The sequence below is a fragment of the Lacerta agilis genome, chromosome 8 (assembly GCF_009819535.1).
Source record: "Lacerta agilis isolate rLacAgi1 chromosome 8, rLacAgi1.pri, whole genome shotgun sequence".
Taxonomy (NCBI): Eukaryota; Metazoa; Chordata; class Lepidosauria; order Squamata; family Lacertidae; genus Lacerta; species Lacerta agilis.
Window position 1 is genome coordinate 58,299,022 of NC_046319.1, and position 12,249 is coordinate 58,311,270.

At 42.5% G+C, this 12,249-nt stretch overlaps 1 protein-coding gene across 1 annotated transcript in view; it reads left to right on the top strand.

Moving 5' to 3' along the window:
- Positions 1-10,882: 10,882 nt before the first annotated feature.
- Positions 10,883-12,249, top strand: part of COL8A2 (collagen type VIII alpha 2 chain) — a 70,601-nt gene continuing 69,234 nt past the window's right edge. The window contains exon 1 of the mRNA XM_033157706.1: positions 10,883-10,914. The gene's annotated coding sequence lies outside the window, so the exon portion shown is untranslated. The remainder of the gene's footprint in view (positions 10,915-12,249) is intronic.

Below are 12,249 nucleotides of genomic sequence, written 5' to 3' on the forward strand. Positions count from 1 at the left end.
TGTAAGTCATTAGTCTTCTGAAGGCAGCAGCATTCTCTCAGCTCTTGCAACCACATTCCACTGCCCCTGAATCTTAAAGGGTGGGTCACTATCCTTTTCGACATATGGGTTATATTTTATGATAATGCGAAGTCATTAAGTAAACCCTTATCAATTGTGCAAGTTAGCAATGAACTTCCTGTTGTCAGTATTGGAGAAAGCATAGCCCAACTCTCTTGCACACTTTTTGGTGTCATGAACACCAGAATTCTTATTTCAAAAAGTGTTTGTGGGACTGAAAGGAGTGGGAGAGAGTTGCACTCTTTGTTTTCCCTGCTGCTGCCAGGAAGGTTTCACTGGGAGATGGTCCCACCAAACTCTCTGTCATTTGAGGTATTCCAAGGCAATCTCCTATTGTTCATAGGGAGCAATGCCCAGCCCACTTCACCCCCAAGCAGAGCCACACCTGCGTGAGATATAAAAGCTACAAGGGGCTTGCTGAGTTTCCACAGTAGGTGAGCCGGCTGCTCTTGTCATCTTCAGTCAGAGGTCTGTAAGTGATGCTACAGTAAGTCCCCCTCTCAACTATTTCTTCATGGCCTTTGCAACGTAGAGGTGAAAGGTGCTGTTAATGCAACTGCGGATGAGATCATAAAACTGATACTGGGTTGTATCATAGCTCATCAGTCGGAAGCAGAATGCCTCTGAATACTAGTTGCTGGGAATTGCAAATGGGGAGAGTTGCTGTTGTGTTCCGGTCCTGCTTGTGGGTTCCATAGGGGCATCTGCTTGGCTACAAGATGCTGGACTAGATGGTCATTTGGTAAACCTTTTGGATCTGATGACAGGAGCTCAGCAGTCCTTCAGAAGTTTAGTGTTATCACTGACTTAGGGTAATTCTTTTTTATAGCCAGACTGCACATTAAATTGTCTGCTTCTCTGCCCCAAACCATTCTCAGGAAACAGCACTGCTGAAGGTTCCTCCACCACCTCCTCCTCCTCCTCCTAACTTTAACCTGAACCCGTCCTTCTGTGAAATTTTTCCTCTGTGGGATTTCAGACACATTCGTGAGTCTGAAACCCTATCGGCAGGAAATGTAGCCTTTCTCACTCTTTTATCCACTCTGATTTGTGTGTGCAACGGAGGTGCTAAAAAGGGTTGCCAGCTAGCCAGAAAAACAAAACAAAACATGGTCTGCTCTTGTGCCTCTTAACAACAGATAAACAGATAGCAGCTGCTATGAAAGCTATAGTAACAGTAACCAGTTGAAATTTTGGCAACCCTAGCTCTGGAACAGGAGTAGCCAAGGTGGTACCTTCTCCATGTTGCTGGATTACTGCCCCCATCATCGTGACCAGTGGGCACCAGTAGACCAGTGGGCAGAAAATACAATATCTATTGTATCTTAATATTTTGTTGGAAGCTGCCCAGAGTGGCTGGGGAAACCCAGCCAGATAGGCGGGGTATAAATAATAATAATAAATTATTATTATTATCTATGCAGAGTGAGTTCCTGGGCCAAGGGTAAGAAGTACTTGAAGAGGGAACTTCCTGCAGAGGTGAGTGGGTGGAGGAAGCCAGCATGGCCTGGAGGCCTAGGAGTTAGCTGGGCTCCCTGTCTGCTGTACTTAAACAAAACTGTTCAAGTCTGAGTTAACCTTAAGTGCCTGGAGTCTGTTTCTAGGAAAGACAGCCCTGCTGGGCAACAACGCAGGGCTAATGGGAGTTGTCGTCCAACAGCATTTGGAGGACACCACATTGGCAGCCTCTCCTGGAGCATATGCTTCCATTTAATTCACAGAACGTCTGTTTAAAGGAAACTGCAGGAGAGAGAGAGGGAGAGACGTGACAAACCATTTTTCATTGCCGCTTGCAGTTTGGATGCCGCCTCATGCTTGCTGTCAGAAGTAACGAGATGGAGGGCAGGTCTCTATTGTAAAAAGTGCCTTCTTCACCCTTTGAGAGAAGGTGTGGGCTTGTGGGCCTGGTCTGTGTTTCTTCTCTGCTTTTCTCTAGGCTGCTGGATTTGCCTCCACTTAAAATATGCCAATACGGAACGTTTTCTAAAATTTGATAGCCTGCCCAAATTGATCCTGCTCCTAATAATTTTGTTGGGAGTTAAATCCATTTGTGGTCGCTGCCCAAGTTCCATTCAGGCCTTGACATTTGGACATGTGAAGCGTCTGGAAAAGCAGGCTTTTCTTGCTGTTACTGGAACAGAGAGAGAGAGGCTGGGTGTGAAGTTCAGTGGGTAACACGACTAATTGCGCACAAGAGCTTTTAATTATCAGCCTACATTGTGGAATCGTGTATACTCTCACTTCAACCATTGACATTGCTTCTACAATGCCAGACAGGGTGGTTCAGCACTTCAGTTGCTGGGTCAGAAATATAGCCCTGGAAATAAAATCTTTTACATGCTTTCTAATAGTGCTTCCAGTTTATTGTGAAATCAGTGCAACTCTTACACACATTTTTTACAGCATCAAGATGACCATTCTGCTACTTACTTTTCTTTTTTTACATTGAACCTAGATTTCTCCTTAATGAAGAAAATCCAATAAGTAAAAATAATCAATTGTACATTCATGGTTGCTGCCATTGTGGAGATCTTTAGCATATTTTTGGGAGGGTGGTTTGTCACATATGTATTGGCATTCCAGGGAGTGGTCTCTGTCTCCACACCTCTGTTTCCATTTGCTTCTCACATAAGCACAACCCTAGCCATTTTGTTTCTGGCATCCCAAAAAATGATACAAGCATGGCTCTTTCCATGCAGCATTTTGAAGGCACGTGTGGGTACAGAAATACCTGTGCACATGCCTAGAACAAGAAAAGATAGCAGAGAGTAACAGAAAGGGGGCTGGGGCAGGGAGAGGAGAAGAGAGGAAACACAACCGAGATACATTCCATCAAGTTTCCACCACTGGTGTGGATAGCAAAAGGTAGAACACAATGAATACCCATGGTTGAAAAAAAAAATGCTTATGTGTGGAAGCTGATAGTGTTGCAAGCTAACATGCCAGACACAGAGAAAATTGGGTCTGGAATCACTCCAGATAAAACTGAATACAGGAAGAAAAGAAAAAACTTAAGTATCATATTTCGGGGGGGGGGGGAGTATTCTGAGTGTATATAATACCCAGGACAGACCCATCCATGAGGTTGTTGTTGTTTAGTCATTTAGTCATGTCTTCGTGACCCCATGGACAAGAGCACGCCAGGCACTCCTGTCTTCCACTGCCTCCCATTGTTTGGCCAAACTCATGTTAGTAGCTTCGAGAACACTGTCCAACCATCTCGTCCTCTGTCATCCCCTTCTCCTTGTGCCCTCAATCTTTCCCAACATCAGGGTCTTTTCCAGGGAGTCTTCTCTTCTCCATGAGGTAGACTGAGGCAATCACTTCGGGTGGCAGAATCCTAGGGGTACTGGTCTGTGGGTGCTCTGCCTTACCCTGCAGAAGCAAGAAGAAAATGGTGGGGCTGGCAACTTCCCACAAGATCTCATGAGAGTCATGCAAAATGTCTCGGAGCTCCTGTGGGATCTTGTGGGGCTGTTGTGAGATCTTGCTGGAAGCTGCCAACACCTGTTCTCTGGTGCCACTGTGGGTGCCTGCCCTGCCTGCATCCCCGCTGCCCCCACCACTGGAGAAGCAAGGAGATGTGCCTCTGGCGAGATCTTGCCAGGCACTGCAGCCGCATGGCACCTGTAAACAAGGTTTTGAGATGGTGAGAGAGCGCACCTTCCCATTTTGCCTAAGATGGTAAAACAGGACAGCCACTCCTGATAATACTATTTCCATGACAATGCTGGCATTTTATGTTGAAGTTGTTAGTATGTTAGTTTTCTTCCTATTGAAAAGTAGCTGCTGCAGTTGTTTTCGGCTGAAAATTGTGATAGCTGAAAGGTGTTAATCAGTTAAATGGTGTGCAATTAACTTGGGTAATGCTGATAACCGGCGTAGACCTTTAGTTAGGACTAATCTGTTTCTTTTCATTGTTGTTATAACAGAAAGAAGTTGGAAAAGCAGCTCCTATTTTGAATATTTGGAATGCTGCGGCAATGGAAGGCATTTGGATATTTCCAGTCCCTGCAGTGGATTTACAAGCAAAACAGAATTCTGCTAAAAGCTGCTGCAGGGGTTGGGATTATTAAAAACCTCACCCAAGCATCTTCTGTTTAGCTCACTGCAAGAAAACTTGTTAGGAGCACATGAAGAAATTTATTAAACTCGTGCTGTGATAGCACTCATCTAAAGGTCTTTCAGTGCTATGCTTGTGTTCAAATTCTAAAGATGCAAGCACACCATATATTTATAGCACGTTCTCCTCACCCTCACACCTGCAAAGAATCCAGGAAACTGCAGTTTAAGGATGGCGGGAACTGCAGTTCTGTGGGTAAACTACAGTTCCTAGGATTCTTTTTGTGGGGGGAAATATGCCTTAAATATATGGTGTGTATTCAGTCAAAGTCTTTAGCTGCTCTAGTATAGGAAAGTTAGCTAATGCAAAAGTAAGAAAAAGTCTTGCAAAGTACAGAGCAGAAACATGAAGTTGTGGGTTTTCTTGAAAATAATCCTACATAAATTTGGATAAATTGCATTCTCAACCCAATGGTCATTTGACATCTGTAATATTACAGAATTTGGCATTTATTTTCATTGCCAGGCATGCACATCTCGTGAGTATAGGTCGTCCCCCCCCCCACATACATTGTTCATTACTTTAATTATTTGCACATGGCAAACATGGACAACCTTTAAATTTCAACCCCCCTCCAATAATTCGTTCCTCCACCTTGCAATTTAACTGTGTTGGACAACACCACTGAACACATAGTTGCTCTGTATAGCCTTTCACCCAAACAAGGATAGTAGCAGCCAGCAGTTCAAAATATTTTCTGTTTCCTAGAACACAAAAAAATGTGTGTACGTGTGTTTCTGGGTCAGATTCTGATTTCTGCTATCAGCAGAGTAAACTAGGAACTGGCTGGTGCTAGTAGCTAATGCAATGACAGCAGGCAGAAGAGCCCATTAGTTTGCTGTCTTTCATCAGTCTTGAGTGAATCCAGAAGCATCTGGGAAAGTGTTTTTCTTTTCTTTTTCCATATCATTGCAAAGTGATTTTCATACTTTTCAGTGAATAATCACTTCCTCACACCTTCGCAGTTTTCATTGCCTTTTGAAAGATGCCTTCATTTTGGCTTTGAATCTACTCCCACCCGCTCTTCGTAATGGATTTGCTTGTCAAGCACCTGGACTGTGAACAAGGGGACTGTAACATTATGCAATTTCTTCATTCAGGTCTGTGTTCCAAAGGGTTGCATAACTACCGGTACATATGTGATTTCCTTGTTGCTTGGGCAGAGATGCAGAAACTTTGCCTCTCTTCAAACACCTATTTACCCTGCAAGACTTTAACCACCATCCACCTCTGGAAATTTACCTTTCTGTAGCAAGGAGCATGCTCTGGTCCATGGGGTCACGACTAAATGACTAAACAACAACAACAGCAAGGAGGGCCAGATTCTGTGAGCACAAGCTTCTGGTTCTGCTGTTAGAATACTTTGTTCTTTTAACTTCTTCCTAACTTTATTTTTCAGTTTTGGAAAATACATATAACAAACAACCCCCTTAGGCTATACCATAACCAGCCTAGAAACTAATAATAATAATAATAATAATAATAATAATAATAATAATAATAATAATTTGTTCATTTATACCCTGCCCATCTGGCTGGGTTTCCCCAGCCACTCTGGGCGGCTTCGAACAAAATATGTAAAATACAATAAAACATTCCATGCATGTACATTTTTAAGCACTTCCTGGTTACCTGAGCACTAGGGAATTTCATGGGCAGACTTTAACAAGGTCAGTTTACTTCTGAGAAACCAGTCCCATTCCAGTAAGTACCAGCGACGGCAGTGGTGGGGGAGATGACTCCACAGCTCTACTCTGCCACACTGGCCACTATTGCTGCAAGGTGTGGGGTAACAATTGCCAGATGCAACATTGTATACCCTCCCTGCAAAAAAAATAATGAATGAATGAATTAACTAAAAATTGCCAATGTCAACTAACCTCCCTGCAAAATTTATGCCAACTAATCAGGATGAATGCGCCATAAACAGGCTGTCTGGTAGCGAACTATGTTTCTTCCTTTTTAAAAACATTTTTTCTTCTGACCTCACTAGTTATAATTCTCTTCCTTACTACATGTGTGTGTGTGTGCGTGCATGCGCACGCATGCATGCATGTACATGCGTGCACACATGTATAATCTGATGAAGTAGGCTCTAGTCTACAAAAGTTTATAAATTAGTCTTTACAGTACTACAAGACTGTGGGTTTTGCTTTAGAAGTCTCCATGGGCACAGCCACCCACCCCACCACCAAATGTTTCTATTGTTTCCATACCACTGTTACCACTTCTAGCCTCCAAGGTCTGAGCATTAGTCCTCTGGGCCCTGGTAGGTGAGACCATCCCTCAAAATCCTGTAGAACGATCTATATCAGAAATATGGAGGACTAATTTCTGTGGAGATTCTGAGGGTGGATTCTATCGCAAATAGCGGCATCAAAGCACACACTCACTCCTTGAGTTCTTGGGCAAACCTCTTTATAGTAGCGTGCAGCTAAGAGCATAGTGCTGTTTCTTGAGCTTGTAAGTTGCGATCTTGTCAGCAAAGAATTATATCTATCCACGCCTCTCTTCCTTCTCCGCCGGATAATATCTCAGCAGCGGAAGGGAATAAAAAGGGAGGAGATAACAGTTTTTGTTTCAACGTTTTAGAGCTTGTGATCTCAACAGCCATGAGAAAAACCTAGCCTCTGGGAATCTGGAACCCTTTAAGAGAGATTAAGCCTAGATGTTTGATTGCAGAGCAAATTGGGAGCACGGTAATGAGATATTGCAGCTTTGAATTTTGAATAGCTGGTGATTAGCGTTGCTGGAACTTTTCAAGCTGCGTGTTTTTGTCAAGTGTGGGAGGAGATATTGCTTTGCACGTATGGTTAGCTTTGCACAAGGCACCTCAGGTCACAGGAAACCTGTAAGCTGAACTGTGCCAAGGAAACACAGTTTAGACTCAGACACACTTAATCCATGCAAGGTTTTCAGTGTACCAGAGGCAATAGGTGAGGGTTATGTTTGTATGGGAACATCTCCCAGTTCAACACTGTAGCACCAATGCAGATGCCTGGGAAAAGTCCTGCAACAATGAAGCTGCCTGGTTGGCATTTGTCTGTCTCGGGAGACAAAGGAGGAGTGGGCCTTTGGGGGTGAAGTCAAACTGTTGGAAGGTTGCAGCGTAGCTCAAAAAACCTTGTCCTGACATTGCACCATGGATTGTCAGAGCAGTGCAGCAGTCACTATAGCAGGCATAGGCAAACTTGGCCCTCCAGATGTTCTGGGACTATAACTCCCATCATCCCTGACCACTGGTCCTGTTAGCTAGGGATGATGGGAGTTGTAGTCCCAAAACATCTGGAGGGCCTCGTTTGCCTATGCCTGCATTATAGTCTACAAAAGGGTGTGGGTCTAGTACAGTATGAATAACTGCAAGTCCAAGAGCACAAGATGCAGTTCTACTCCTGACTTGAAGCAGGTGTGAACTCTTTGGGTTCCTTGGAGGAAGAGAGGGACATGAATGAAATGCATGATACCCTCAATTTCTGCTGATGTTCTTCCTCATCTGGGATATGAGTGCTACTTCTGGAATGGTAGGAGGGAATGGATTTTTTTTGCCGGAAAAAAGAAAAAAGTTCAATCAAATGCTGACCAATTGTCATGAGGTCTTTACAAAATAATATAAAATTATCCCACACTGTGGAAATGTGGAGATCTGAAGTTAAAATTAGAAAAATTAGAAACTGAAATTGACAGATTTACCCATCCTTACATGGAGTAAGTAATATGCAAGAGACTCAAATGTACTTTTTGGTGTGGCATCAGAGAATGAACAAAGAAAGCTGTCTTACACTGAGTCAAGCCATTAGTCCATCTAACCCAAAATTGTCTACATCAGTAGTCTTTAACTTTCGAGACCCAGGACCCACTTCTAACCCAAACATGCAATTGGGGACCCAATTTTTCAGTCTTTTACCATATATTTGCATGGTGGTAGTGCTGTTGTCACGACTCACTTTGGATCAGGCCCTGACCCACTAGTGTGTCTTAACCCCACAATTGAAGGCAAGTGGCCTACATTGACTGGAAGGGTAGGGAAGTGAGTAAGATGATGGCTACCAAATCCCTGGGTGGACTCAAACCACCAACCTTTTGCTTAATGGCCAAACATAATAACTTTTGGTGCAAAAATGATAAAATGTAAACTTTTATATAGTATTTTATTTATCATGTTCAAAGTGTTTTGCATTATCTCAATAAAATCACATGTGAGATGTTCGGCATTGTAGCAATAATTCAGAAAATATCTCTGTTTCCCACAGAGTTGCAGTAGTCTTGATGACTTCAAGGAACTTGGATAAAAACTGTATTTGAAAGAAAGTCTGTCTTAGTGGGCAGAAGTTCTCTCTTTCACCAGCACCCCTGTAAACCTTTGCATAGTAGCTGGCAGAGTCCAATATGAACATGAAAAGGACACATGGCAACTTTTTGTTGAATCAGGAATGGTCTACGGGGAAAGTCAGCCCATGGGCTTTGGGTAGCCTAGTTTGCCATCAAGTATGGTTTGACATTGGCTTTGTTTAGCGAGAAAGTTTTGGAAGCGTTACACTGACTCTTCTCTGCCCTATCAAATGTCCGATGGAGTTTTGAACTTTATTAAACATGTGTCTGGAACCTGTTCTAAGCTCATGGAAAAAAATTACACCTTGCACTGGATGTTCTAGCTTGATGTGCAGTTTGCAACTGCTAAAGGGGCTCAAAGTTTTCATTGTAAATCCAATGTTTTCAGGATGTTAAGCTAAGCTAATAAAATGTTAAAATATGAAAATTGTATTTAGAACTTGGCTAACTTGGCTTCTTGTGTCTAAACTTTTTGGTGTATGGAAAAATATATATATATATCTGCTAAAATTCTTCAGATCCACCATAAAGCAAGAGTTAATGTGATAGGAAAGAGATAATGAGTTCAGGAGACCGTAGTTTGAAAGAGGCATTCTGAATTTTTCTCATTTTAAAATTTAAACTTGTGTTTGGAGGATAGTTCTTTGGAGAGCAGTTGTGTAAGAGCAGGAGTTTTCCAAGCACTGTGTTACATCCAATAAGTGGGTTCTACGGTTTCCAATGAATCATCCTAGCCTGGCTAAGCTCCCATAGACCATACTGTAGAAGCTGCGTATTATTTAGCTTGCTTGTTAAAGTGGCATCAAGCCACTCAGCAAACGCTGTGAAGTCTACATAGTTTCATGGTGGGACTTCCAAAATTGCTTAGGGCTATGTTCGGAATATGGTGGTGGTTTCCACACAGCCCATGGCCTTCTGAGAAATGGAAACTTGGGGCAATGAATTCTGTACAGATGTAAGTGACACCTGTAGTTTTCAGTGTGTGGCATGATGCCACCGGCCTTGTGAATGCTCTGACACAAGTCCAGCTTATGGCTCACCAGTATCTCGGTTTTAAACAATTTTGGAAGATTTTCTAGGGTGCTGTGAGTCATGAGTATATGAAAAAATTAAAATTAAAAAATTCCTTCTAGAAGCACCTTAGAGACCAACTAAGTTTGTTCTTGGTATGAGCTTTTGTGTGCATGCACACTTCTTCAGATGCACACAAAAGCTCATACCAAGAACAAACTTAGTTGGTCTCTAAGGTGCTATTGGAAGGATTTTTTTTATTGTTATTTTGTTTTGACTACGGCAAATCAACACGGCTACCTACCTGTAACTGGAACTAGTGTATATGGTAAGCCCACTAGTACTGCTGGAAAAATAAACTCAACCCATAGGATTCATTCAAGGAGTACACAAAGTTTGAAGCCTTCATGAACCACAGTGATGAATATTAATGAAAAAATGACTTTATGAATTTCTGCTAATCTCCTTGTGCCCATAAAGCAATTAGACATTAGGCAGTGCAAGGCAAATGCCCGTGGAAGCCAATTTTGGGTGTCATGAAAGGGCAGCAAATTGTCAGTTATTTTATATATTCTTACTGAATTTTTACTCCTGAAGAGAGGCCCGTGTGGGCTGCTTCTCTTTTTCTTTTTTCTTTGCTGCAGTTGCCAAAATAGCATCACCAGCCATGGGTACTATGCATCATGATTGGGTTGGGGGCACCATTTACTATTCCAACCCAGGTAGCAAAATATCTGGGTTGGCAATGAAAGAGAGGAATCCCCGCTCTATGAGGGCCTCTAGCTGCTGGTCCCTACCACAGTGAAGTGAATTAAAAATTATAAATAAAATCCATGAGGATATTCACAAATTCCCCCCTCCCCCATGTCTGGCTTCCTTATTTTATCTGCAGCAACTACCTCTTTTCTAAAGCTGGGGTGTTGTAGTTCAGGTGGTGGCAGTAGGGCTGGTGCCTGGTGCCCAGGGAAGAGATGGTATCTAGAGTCCCAGCTAGTTGCTGCTGCTTTTGTATGGATTCCTCTTGGAAGAAAGAGAGCAGTCAAGGGGGGAAAGAAAACGCTGTGTAAAGGAAAAACTTGACTTATATTTTTGAAAAGGGGTTAATGGACAAAACAGGAGGAAAAATGGTCACATGCTTTAAACCCACAAAATCCCTTAGTTAAAGCTGGGCTTGTCAGTCATTCTTATAGGGCAAAGCAAGGGCAGGAAGAGGGGAGAGGCTCAGCTTGTTCAAGGGGGAGCAGATCAGGAAGGTCTCCCTTCAGTTGGGTTTCTGTTCATTTGCACTGACAGTTCATGTTCTCCATTCATCTTCTCTAGACCCTGCTCATCATCTGGATTGATAGACAGACCATCAGTCATCAGTCATTGGCCGCTGTGCTGCTTTGAAGGTTTGTGTCTTCTAATTGCATGCTTTATTTCACTGACCCTGATAATGCGACATATCAGTATTTCGTGGCAACCAGTCAGAACAGAGCAAGAAGCTTGTCCCTTCTTGCAGTTTGGGAAGTATACATGGAGCCCAGGCTCCCAACAGCCTGGCAGTGCAGTACAGTGCATCAGCCTGGGCAAACTTTTATCGAATTGTGAACATAGCTGTTGGTTGGTTGTGGAGAACACTGAGGCAGAAATGAAAAGCTGCAAGATCCTGCATCCCAATCTCTCTGGCATATTCTTTGAAAAGAGCTAATGTGTGTAAGAGTCTGATGATGCATAGTAGGTCTTGTGGATTTAGTTCCTTTTGACAGCACTCTTGTTGCTAAGACACAATTACAGTGGAAATAGGAAGCAGAACATGCCCTCAGTTATACTGCAGCAATGGCCTATCTAGCTTGGTGGATAATCAGATGACCTGGAAGGCACAGTACAAAATCAAGATGCTGTTGTCTACATGGTAGGTTAGAGCTAAGGGTAACTAAAAGACTTTCCCTAAACTGGCGCTTTCCAGTTGTTTTGGACTACAACTCCCATCAGCCCCAATCATCATGGCTATTGTTCAGAGATTATTGGAGTTGTAGTCTGGACTGCACCAGGCTGGGGAAAGCTGCTCCACATAGAAATGAACAACTGTTAAGAGGCATAAATTCTTGACTTCTTCCCCTGTGTGATTTGATCCTGATCTGAAATCTTTTTTGTAAGAAGTGCTCAGACCAGTTACCCAGCTCGGACAAAATAGCAAGCTGTGCTTTTAACAAACCAGGACGTCATGTATTAAAATAGACGAGGAGAGGTGCAAAGGGGAACATGGAGTATGTAGGCTAACAATGCATTTCCAGTTTTGAGAAACCATAGTTTGTTGATGAAATATGTGATTAAACTTGACTAGCATATAGAAGTGTTTACTAAAAAGATATACTGGGTTATATTCAGAGTAGATCCATTAAAATTAATTACCATGACCAATCTAGGTCCATTAATTTCAATGGGTTGGCTCTGAGTAAAAGTTAGTTGACTATAACCCATGGTTCTGAAGCTACATTAATGGGATAGTAAATAAAATACAGCTGGGGGTAAGCAGTCTTTTCCTTTTGTGTGTGATCTGACTCAAAACTAAAGTTGCTGAACAATTAGAGAATTTTAATACAATTAAGTATCCTGTGTTAATTGCCTGTAACTAATTGCCTCACAAAATAAAAATTTGCTCTTACTGCCTAACTAATGGTTGTAGCCCTGCTTAAAAATACTGGTAGTTTGAGCAGTTTCAGTCAAATACTATCATTTCCTCA